General features: G+C 38.4%; 1 long non-coding RNA gene across 1 annotated transcript; it reads left to right on the forward strand.

Annotated features, from left to right (window-relative positions):
• Positions 1-1,271: 1,271 nt before the first annotated feature.
• LOC132060765 (uncharacterized) lies at positions 1,272-2,693 on the forward strand. The gene is made up of 3 exons (XR_009416014.1): positions 1,272-1,519; positions 1,844-1,902; positions 2,564-2,693. It is a non-coding gene; the product is annotated as an uncharacterized LOC132060765 (long non-coding RNA).
• The last annotated feature ends 7,655 nt before the right edge of the window (positions 2,694-10,348 follow it).

Consider the following 10,348-nt stretch of genomic DNA (forward strand, 5'->3'; position numbering starts at 1 on the left):
AAAAGTGATTAAAGTACTGGACAAAAAAAAATGACAATAAGTATTTTTAGCGCGCAAATTTTGTGCGTTAAAGGAGTAAACTGTACGGACATCCTTACGGTCCAGTTAACTCCTTTAATTAATACACACAATTTGTACGCTAAAGGGGTCCCTAATCTTAGGGCAGAACTCCTCCTACATTTAGTCTTCATCTTCTCCATTTTCACTCTTACTTCACACTTTGGCAAAAGATTAGTCATGTTTCAAGAATCCGTAACCTCAATATTCTTCATAGAACCCGACGTTTGTTTGTGCGGAGATATTGTAGACTCAAGACATCAAGGACTCCTAAAAAGCCGGCACACACCTAGGGCGGATCGGCCAATTAAAAACATGTCACAAGTCATGGGACCTTGTCACCCGAAAATAATATGTGCCTTAATCTTAACACGTATTACCAGCGAACTTAGCATTTTTGTCATCCATGCGGGCAATGCTATGGCACTGTTACACCTCACCCCTTCAAAGGATAAGTTCGTCGTACATTCATCGATGTAAGCTCGTAGAATGAGGGTATTCTCGAAGTCACGAGTAATACGTATTGTATATACCTATTGAGAAGCTAAAATCATGTTTCATGAGCATTAGTAGAGATAGAAGTTAAACGAATCGAAAAAAATAAGTTTCGTCGAGGTTCAATATTTATTTGGATGAAATTTACCCCCGTATATTTGGATTAGGAAATTGAATCGTCCAACATGAGCAAATTTACCCGAGCCCGACGTATTTGGTCATATTCAAGCATGCAAATCAAGAGCTCAGCGTATAGAAGGGTGAAATCCCGAAATGATTTCGCACTTAAAAGGGTGATGCCGGTGATTGGAATACTATTTTATGTGTGGCAAATGAGGCTATGGACTAGTGCTATATCACATGATTATATTAATGTATATATGAGGTGTGTTCAAAATGATTTGTATTTAAGTGAATTGAGATCAAGAAATTAATTATGTGTATGATTGATAAAATATTGGGTTGTAACAGAGATAAAGGATTTAATTATAAGATTAAGGGATAAGTGTCAAGACAACACCTCTCCCATGTGTAATTATGGGACAAAATACCTAATGATAACTACTAATACACCTAGTGACTAAGCACTACTAGAGATTAGGTGGCATCCTTAAAATGGATATGAAAGTGACTTAACTCAAGTGGTCCCCACTATCCACAATGATGTAGCAACACTTGAGATTATATTTTTTTTCCCCACTGAAATTGTATACGTACAGCAACCTCCCTAGATTTATCAAGCAATGTTAGTTGGCACAATTAATTACATATGTGTTCCAACAACGTTTCTTTCCTCTTTCTAGTTTTATAAACCGACTTCTTCGCTTTCTCAGTTAGTAACCCATGAGGTCCATCAAAGATAAAATTCTGAGTGCAATTGACATGAATTTTCTCACAATCTCTATGCAAACCGAAGGTTTCTTTGAAGTGAAGTAAGGTGGAAGAAGAGTAGTTCTTGGTATATAAGGTAAGAATTCTCCTCTCCTAAATATATTTATGTTTGTCCAGGTCATGGCTAAATTGTTGGATGGAAATATGAAATTAATGGCGCGGAATCGTATGTTGATGTTGTTGTTGTCGTATGGACTGTTTGGTGATCGTTCTAAGTTGTTGTGTGGCTGAATTTTATGGAGTTGATATGGTTGTTGTTTTTATTGACATGGTGAACTTGGGGAAGTAGTAGAAGCAGGGGAAATGCTGTCCGATTTGTTGTAGGACAAGATTGTCAATTGATATACATAATATACTAAATGTATTCTTGACCTAACGAAAGGCATCACCGTTGTTATAGGTCGAAACGGTAGACAAGCTACGGAATAAAGTCGCTACAAGGCATACAAGGTATGTAAGGTGTTTGATTCCTTTATTCTTTGGCAGGAATCTAACTAAAATTGACAACGAATGTCCCATAAAGAATTCATTCCATTCCAATGTTCCATACTTCACTCACGAAGCCCTTACCTACATTGATTGACTCCTATTATTGATGATCAGCCTCATTGAATGGTTTCCATGATGTTATCATGAGTTTCATAATGTTATTCGGAGGTTACCGACCTTACGTCACTCCGAAAAGCCCAGATGTACTTCTATGAGTTCCTCATGCATTTTATATATATGTATACATGTATTTTACTACATCGAGTCGCGCTATAGTCGGCCGGGTACGGCACCTATTGTGCAACCACTGATCAGTTGGGTATTACCACCGAGCCTCACATGTCCGGGTACGCTTCTACCGAGCCTCTCATGGCCAGGTACGTTTCCACCGAGTCCTATTATGACCGGGTACGCTATGATGATGATATTTCTTATGTATTTAGGTATATTTATGATTTCAAACTACTGCATGCATGTCATACGCCCTTCGTGGCAAACACAGGTTACATGTGGTGTCTCTGTTTCACTTATGCTTATCTTATCCCTTATTATTACATTCCTGGCTTACATACTCAGTATTTTTATCCGTACCAATGTCCCATTGCATGGGACGCTGCATTTCGTGTTGCAGGTCCTGACAGACAGCTAGGAGGACCTTCTCAGTAGGCTTGCACAGCTCAGCGGATAGTCAGCAAGCTCTATTCGTTCCGGACTTTCTCGCTTTGGGTATGAAATGATGTACATGCTATATATATATATAAGTCTTTTGGGGTATGGCAGGGCCCTGTCCCGACCCCTATGTTATGTTTATGCTTACTCTTAGAGGCTCATAGACATGTGTTATATGTATAGATGTTATATGCGGCCTTGTCGGCCTTAGTTTGGTACTGGTACTGTTGTTGTGGCCTTGTCGGCCGTGTGATCTTTTGTAGACATTAGTAGCGGCCTTGCCGGCTTGCGTGTATATATATAAATTACTGTGTTGGGTCTTTTCTGCGTGCAGGTGATTCCTTAATGTTACACATATGTCATATGGTTCCTTGTAGTTGTTATAAGTTGAGTATGTTGAATGTACGCCAGGTGGTACTCGGTCGGTAAAGCCGGGTGCCTGTCATGCCCCTCAATTTGGGGTGTGACAGGCACGACCTACGCTCTACGTATTCGTCGGATATAGCATAGACCTTTCAACACTTAGCAGCATATCCTCAAGGAAGTAATGCATAAACTTCCTTTAAAATAAAAATATGTTATCCAAGTCATTGGACCTTGTCCTTACCAATTCTAAGTATTTTTGCAGCTTTTTATTTATGTCTATATCTATTTATATTATATTAAAAGCATGAACTCACTAACTTGAAAGATAAACTACGTAAATACCTTTCGTAAAAACCTAATTATCCTATTTATTAAAATTATTAAAAAAAAGCCTCTCAGAATAAACTCTAAACCCAAAAGATGTGGTCCTTCGAGAAGAAGAAATAATTTCAATATATTTTTTATTAAAGCCTTATGCATACGAACAGTTACGTACGACCATCCCAACATTCATGCTCCTTCAGTCACAAACTCAACCATTTGTTCCTTAAAGATAATCTTTCTCAAAACTCCACTCAAATCAAGAGCGCGCACACATAGGTGTGTGGAGGTCTTACAATATTCCGTTGGAGACTTCTCACTTGCTTAATGCTCTTTTACCAATTTAAAATTATCTTAATTATAATTTTATTTAATTTTTCTCTTTCTCTTTGGTGTAAACCATAAACATTTGACGTGTCCTACTTGCAAGGGCTGCTATTTATCTGGGTTACTAATTTATTATTTTTGTCACTTAAAATGTGGAATTTTTTCTTGAAAAGAAGAATTTGAATGATTATTGGTCATTACCAGTTCTCTAGAGGGTGATATACTCCTTTCAATCCATTTTACTTGTCATATATATATATATATATATATATATATATATTTTTTTATTTTATTTTTTTTGGTCGAACAAACTATATATATTAATCACCTTTTCAAACCATTACAACAACAAAAATAGAAAATAACCACCTAGATTTCACGACCTGTGCTATTCCTTATCTTGTCATATGCTATACAGTGTTTATGTAGTATCTTCCCTATACAAATTTTCTATCCATTTCTTCCCTCTACTACTTATTCTAGTCTGTAAAATTTCCAGTACTCTTAACTTTGCATTCACTTTGAATGCTGTTGATAATTCTCTGGGGATGAGGTACTGTATTATTCCATAGTGCTTCATTCCTGGCTTTCCATGTATGGTATGTCAGGCTTGTTAGTACAGCCATCACCACCTATCTGCATTTCCTTCCTTGTGCTAGTCTAGCCATCCTTCTTTATAGTCCCATGTTTTCTTTATTCTGAATGTTCATGTTTAAACACTTAAGTACTCCATCCAAGCAAGTAGAAGAGAAATGGCATTCAAAGAACATGTGGGGTATGGTCTCTTCTGTTTGCCACAGAGCATGGAGTTGTTATCTGATGAAATGCAAAATCTGAATAGTCTGCTCTTAGTCTGCAATCTCTGGTGAACTTCTAACCAGGCTATGCAACTATGCTTTGGTATGTTCAGTCTATTTAAGATCCATCTTCTCCATGTTTGTTCAGGTAAAGCTCCTCTTATCTATTTAATCCACTGTTTACTGAATATTTGTCTGCTGCCTTAAGCTAAACATCCTGAATATAACCAGCAGCTACCTCACCCCTTACTACACATATTTTCTTCCAGTACCAGCAACTATCTTAGGGAGGTTGATACTCCCACCATGGGGTGTTCTTTAGGTAGATGTGATCAATCCACTTCACCCATAGATTGTCAGCTTTTTGTGCTATGTTCCACACATGTTTTGCTACTGCTGTATCATTCCATGTTACTCCATCTATAATTCCGATCCCCCTTCTCTTCTAGGTCTGCATACTAGGTCCCATGCCACCAATGGGACCTTGTTTGTGTTCTCTGTGCCAACCCATAAGAAGTTCCTTCATATAGCATTAATACTCTTCATCACTTTCTTTGGCAATATGAACATAGAAGCCCAATAGGAGTGCATGTGCATTAGCATTTTGTTCATCAGCAACACCCTTGATGCATATGATAAGTTTCTTGTCCCCCATGTTTTGATCTTTATACTCAATTTCTCAATCAGTATTTCACAGTCCACAGCTGAAATTTTCTTTGATGAGATGGGCACACCCATGTACCTAAATGGAAACTTTCCTTTTTTATACCTGGTGAGTTCTCATATGTCTAGTATCTCTTGCTCTTCCATGTTTGCAGTATAGATGTTAGACTTTGAAGCATTGGTTGTCAATCTAGATGCATTAGAAAAGGTTTTCAAACCTCTCAACATCTATCTAACTGTTATATCCCGTATTTTGTACATTGGGACAATCCGAGTTAACTGTGAAATGTTAGGGACAAGACTATTCCGGGATACGAAGTCGAGACTTTTAACCACGATTTTGTATTAAGGCATAAATTGCTTATGATTTTATTGGCATGGAATATTAAGGGAAATTTGGGGGTTAAAAGTGAATATTTGGAAGTTGATAATTCATGAATTTAAGGGGCCAAGTGGCCGGCCAACATGGGTGGGCCAAGGGCCACATGGATGGCTAATATATGTAGTAAAAGATGACCAAGTCAATCATAGTCTTCATCTTCAACACTTAAGAAAATTGTAGAACCTTGGAGAGAAAAAAAAAAAAGCCATATTCGGCCATAGCTTGCAAATTTGAGGTCCAAAAATTGATCAAGAAAAAAATATTTTCTCCTAGCAAGTCAACTAATTGAAGGGTCCTTGTTAACGTGGAGTTGTTGTTGGAGTCAACAAACCACTCGTTTTCATCATTTACAACCCTAGCTAAGTTGTGAAGTTGAGGGGAAAAGGTAAGGTTTAATCTTATTTTACATATGTTATGGATGGTTTGTGTATGTTATAGTATGTAAAAATGAATGAACTCATGAAAATATGCATGTTGATGTTGAGCCGTGGGTGTGGGTTGTGGTCCTGTAAGTGTGTGTTGTGCAGGAGTGATGAATTAATTCTATTTAGCATGTTTGGTTATTGTAGTGTGTTGAAATGGATGGGAATCATGAAAGTTGTGTGTTGGGGTGGTGGCCGAATATGGGTCATCTTGTATGGCAAGGGATGAATTAATTTTCTTTAGTGTTTTGGTTGTTGTTGTTGTGGGTTCTATGTTGATAATGAAAGTTTAATGATTCAAGTTGAAATTGTAAGTGTCGTGGGCTGATTTGGAAGTAACGTGATTTTAATGTAGATTTCATATTTATGAGAATGATATTCTTAACATGTGTATTGTTGGTGTAATTCATGAATTTGGGAAAGAGGAATGTATTGTTGTTGTTGTTCTCGGGTTTGGGATGGTTTCGAGTGGAGTGGAGTTTTGGTTGGGTTGTCTTGAATATTGTGTGGGTTGTTTAAATTGTTCTTGAATCTTGTTTGAATGCTCTCGGATTAGTACTTGAACATGTAAGCATTGATGTTGGTTTGAATGTATGTAGTTGAATTGAACATAATTGGAATGTTGTCGAAATATGTGGAGAAGAGTTATTAGCGTTATAATGCGTTTTGAATTGATTGTTGATGTTGTTAACATGGTTGTTGGTATTGTTGTTAATGATTTGGGCCGAGTTGAATTCTCGGGGTTGTTGAATTTACAGGGGAAATGCTGCCCAAATTTCTGTAGAATTAAGTGCTAGTTTGGAATTGAACTCCTAAATGCCTATAGCTAATGTTTGGTATTTAATGACGTTATTGTAGATCTTGGGGAGCCCGAGACTTAGGTTTGGATTAGCTTTGAGAGCGGACGAGGTATGTAAAGCCTAACCTTTCCTTCTTTTGGCATGTCTTAGTTGCAAGTAGGCTATGACACGAGCCTCGGGGTAACTCTATTCTTGCGATCCGAGCATGTCTACGATTCTTATCCACCTCTTAATGTTGGTCTTCTTAATGTAGTAGAATTATGGTCCTTATGTCTTTAGTATGATTGGATTTCAAGTTTTGTATAAAGATTTTGTTCTTAAAGGATTCTATGTCTAATAATGGCCGTAACTTTCGTAGACAGAACCGGATCGCCTCGATATGCTCGTAGAAGGTTCTGTAGCATATAATGACTCTAACTTTCATAGGCGGGCCCGGATTGGGTTGATACTTGTCCGTGGGTCCCGCGACTTTCCTTTGTATAGTTCTGACGACTTTTGAAAGAACTTAATATGGCTATCATCCCGACCCCCGAGTATGGTTAGTCTACATATATATCGAGTCTGTAATGATGATTTTTATGCATATGGTTACTCACGACTCTGCTCGTGCATCCTGTTGTATCGTTCGGCGAGTCCCGGGCCGGTTATGTTATCGTGCGCACTATGATATATTCCGGAGTATGATGTGTTATGGTTCGCCGAGCTCCTCGCTAGAGGGCCGGGTTCCGTTTATGTTTTGGTGTTATGGCGTTATGATGTGTTATGGGATATGCCGGGTTACGGAGATATGAAATCTTCTGGTGTTATCTTTGTGTTATGGCGCCAGGCGACGGGGTGGCGACCATGTTCCCTGAGCCCCATGCATGATTGATGTTTCGAAACCAAATATTTTGGTATTTTGCATATTGTACTTACTTACTGTACTTCTGGTTCCAGTTATGATCTTTCTTGTATTCCATGCTTTGCGTACTCGTACATATTCGTCCGACCCGCTTTCTTCGGGGCACACGTTTCGTACCCGCGAGTACGTACGCCCATTTTGGTGATCTGCCAGCCTAGGACACCTACTCTGCTTTCTTGGAGTGCTCCTTTATTCCGGAGCCTATATTTTGGTACATATTCTTCCGTTACATTTGTGTATATTTGATCAGGGGTACGGCGGGGCCCTGTCCCGTCCTATGATTCTGTTATGACTCTTAGAGGTCTGTAGGCATATATGTGGGTTGTGTATATTACTGTTCAGATGTGTTCGCATGTTTTATGTTTTGGGCGGTCCCATTCGCCGCGGCAGCCTTGTCGGCTCGCGTTTGTATATATTTTGTGCTTATGATAGCCTTGCTGGCTTCTGTGATATATATATGCTTGTCCATGCGACAATTTGGAGACTACGTATGATCTTTGTATGTGTGTAAGTATCTGTATGCCGATTCTGATTAACGAGTGTGTACGAGTGCCCAGCTCGGACACTAGTCACGGCCTACGGGGTTGGGTCGTGACATTAACAGCCTGCATTTCCCGTTTGCAAAACATTAGTACATCATCAGCAAAACATAAATGATTCAATTTAAGGCTTTTGCATTTTGTATGGTATGCAAAACCCTTCTGTTTAGCTATCAATGCCATTATCCTTGATAAATATTCCATGCATATTGCAAATATTAAGAGAGAGATAGGGTTACCTTGTCTTAACACTTTCTTTCCTTTGAATGAACCATACAGTCCTCCATTCAGAGCAAGTGCATATTAAGTAGTTGTTAGGCATACCATTACCCATTTTATGAATTTATGGGGGAAATTTAAGGCATACAACATCTCCTCCACAAATCCCCACTCCATTGAGTCATAAGCCTTTTTTAAATCTATCTTGATAAGACAACTTTTAGTGGCATTATTCCTGTTGTATAATCTCACTAGATCTTCACATATCAGAACATTATGTACAATTGATCTTCCAGCAATGAAAGCACTTTGATTGGCAGCTAGAATGTCAGGAAGTATTACCCTCAGTCTATTGCATATGACTTTAGAGATTACCTTGTAGACTATATTACAACAGGCAATGGGTCTGTATTCCCCCACTATTTTAGCATGACTATTTTTTGGGATCAATGTTAATACAGCATTATTCATACTTCTAAGGAGTTTTCCAGTGGTGAAGAATTCCTTTACTGCTTCTATCAGGTCATTTCTAGTTATGGACCAGTTATCTTTGAGGAACTGGCTTCCATATCCATCTGGTCCTGTTGATTTATAAGTAGCTATTGTCCATAATGCATGTTAATCTCTTTTCCAGTAATATCTGGTTGTAACATCCCTCTTTATTCTTCTGTCACTACTGGACCCCTTCTTACCAAATCACCGTTAACATATTCTCTATCTGCATTGGTTGAGACTAGTAGATTGGTATAGAATTCCACAAAGGCATTACCAATCCCTTCCATTGTGGTTCTGGTTAACCCTTCTGAATATTTAATTGCAAAAACTCTGTTTGCATTCCTTCTAGCCTTCATTTCTCTATGAAAGAACTTAGTGTTTTGGTCCCCTTGTTTCAACCATTGGATTTTACTTTTTTGTCTCAGGAATTTCTCTCTTGCTATCTTCCAGGTGCTGTACCCCTTTGCTAACATGCCTGCTGAATCAGGTCCTCACTCATAGGATCATTATGTAGTGTTAATTGGCATGCTGTCAGCTCCTCCATTGCTTTCTTAGCCCTTGTTTCCACCTCCCCAAGTTGTTCCTTGTTTAAGGCTTTAAGTACTGATTTTAGCCTATGTAATTATCTTACTAACTGGTAGATCTGTGTGCTTCTTATCTTTTTCCTCCAGCTAGTTTCAACCTCTTCTTTAAACTCTGATGCCATACTCCTTATATTGAAATACCTGAAAGGTCTTCTTACATGTTGTTGAGTTGTTTCCCAGCTAATAATGGCTGGACAATGGTCATATAAACCTTCATTTTGGAAGTGGACTGCAAATGCTAGTAATGATGAGAGCCAATCACTGTTTACTAGTACTCTATCTATATTGCTATATACCCTATTTCCTACTTCTTTCTTGTTGTTCCAAGTATAAAAGGCCCCTGATGATCTCAAGTCTTGTAACTCACAAGTCTGCACACATTCCCTGAACTCCTTTATCTCTGCCAGTGTTACAGGTCTTCCTAAGCTTTCATTTCTGTTTAGTACACAATTAAAGTCACTCATCACTGCCCATGGTCCTTTAATATGTGTAGCAATTTCATTTACCTCCTCCCATAGTTTCCTTCTTAGTGCTTGGTCATTGAAACCATATATAACTATTAGATGATAACACAGTCCTGTACCCACTGATTTCACTTCACAATGTAAAATCTGTTTTGTTACTGTTTTTATTTGCAAAACAAATATCTACGGCTTCCAAAGCAACCATATTCTACCACCTGGGTGTTTTGAGTGATTAGTAGTGTAAGACCATCCTTGACAAAGTTTCAAGCTCTCTGAGCCTTTGGTCTCGTAATCTTAGTTTCTAGAAGCCCAAACAGAGTGGTACTATTATTATGCATAAACAGATTTAATTCTTTCTATTTATCCAGTATATTTAGACCCCTAGTGTTCCAAAAGCCTATCTTATCCATTGGGTCGATGGTTTCCCCACCCTGTCCCTTATGAGGTTCATGTCTAACAAGTTCTTC

Source organism: Lycium ferocissimum, chromosome 6 (genome assembly GCF_029784015.1).
Source record: "Lycium ferocissimum isolate CSIRO_LF1 chromosome 6, AGI_CSIRO_Lferr_CH_V1, whole genome shotgun sequence".
Classification (NCBI taxonomy): Eukaryota; Viridiplantae; Streptophyta; class Magnoliopsida; order Solanales; family Solanaceae; genus Lycium; species Lycium ferocissimum.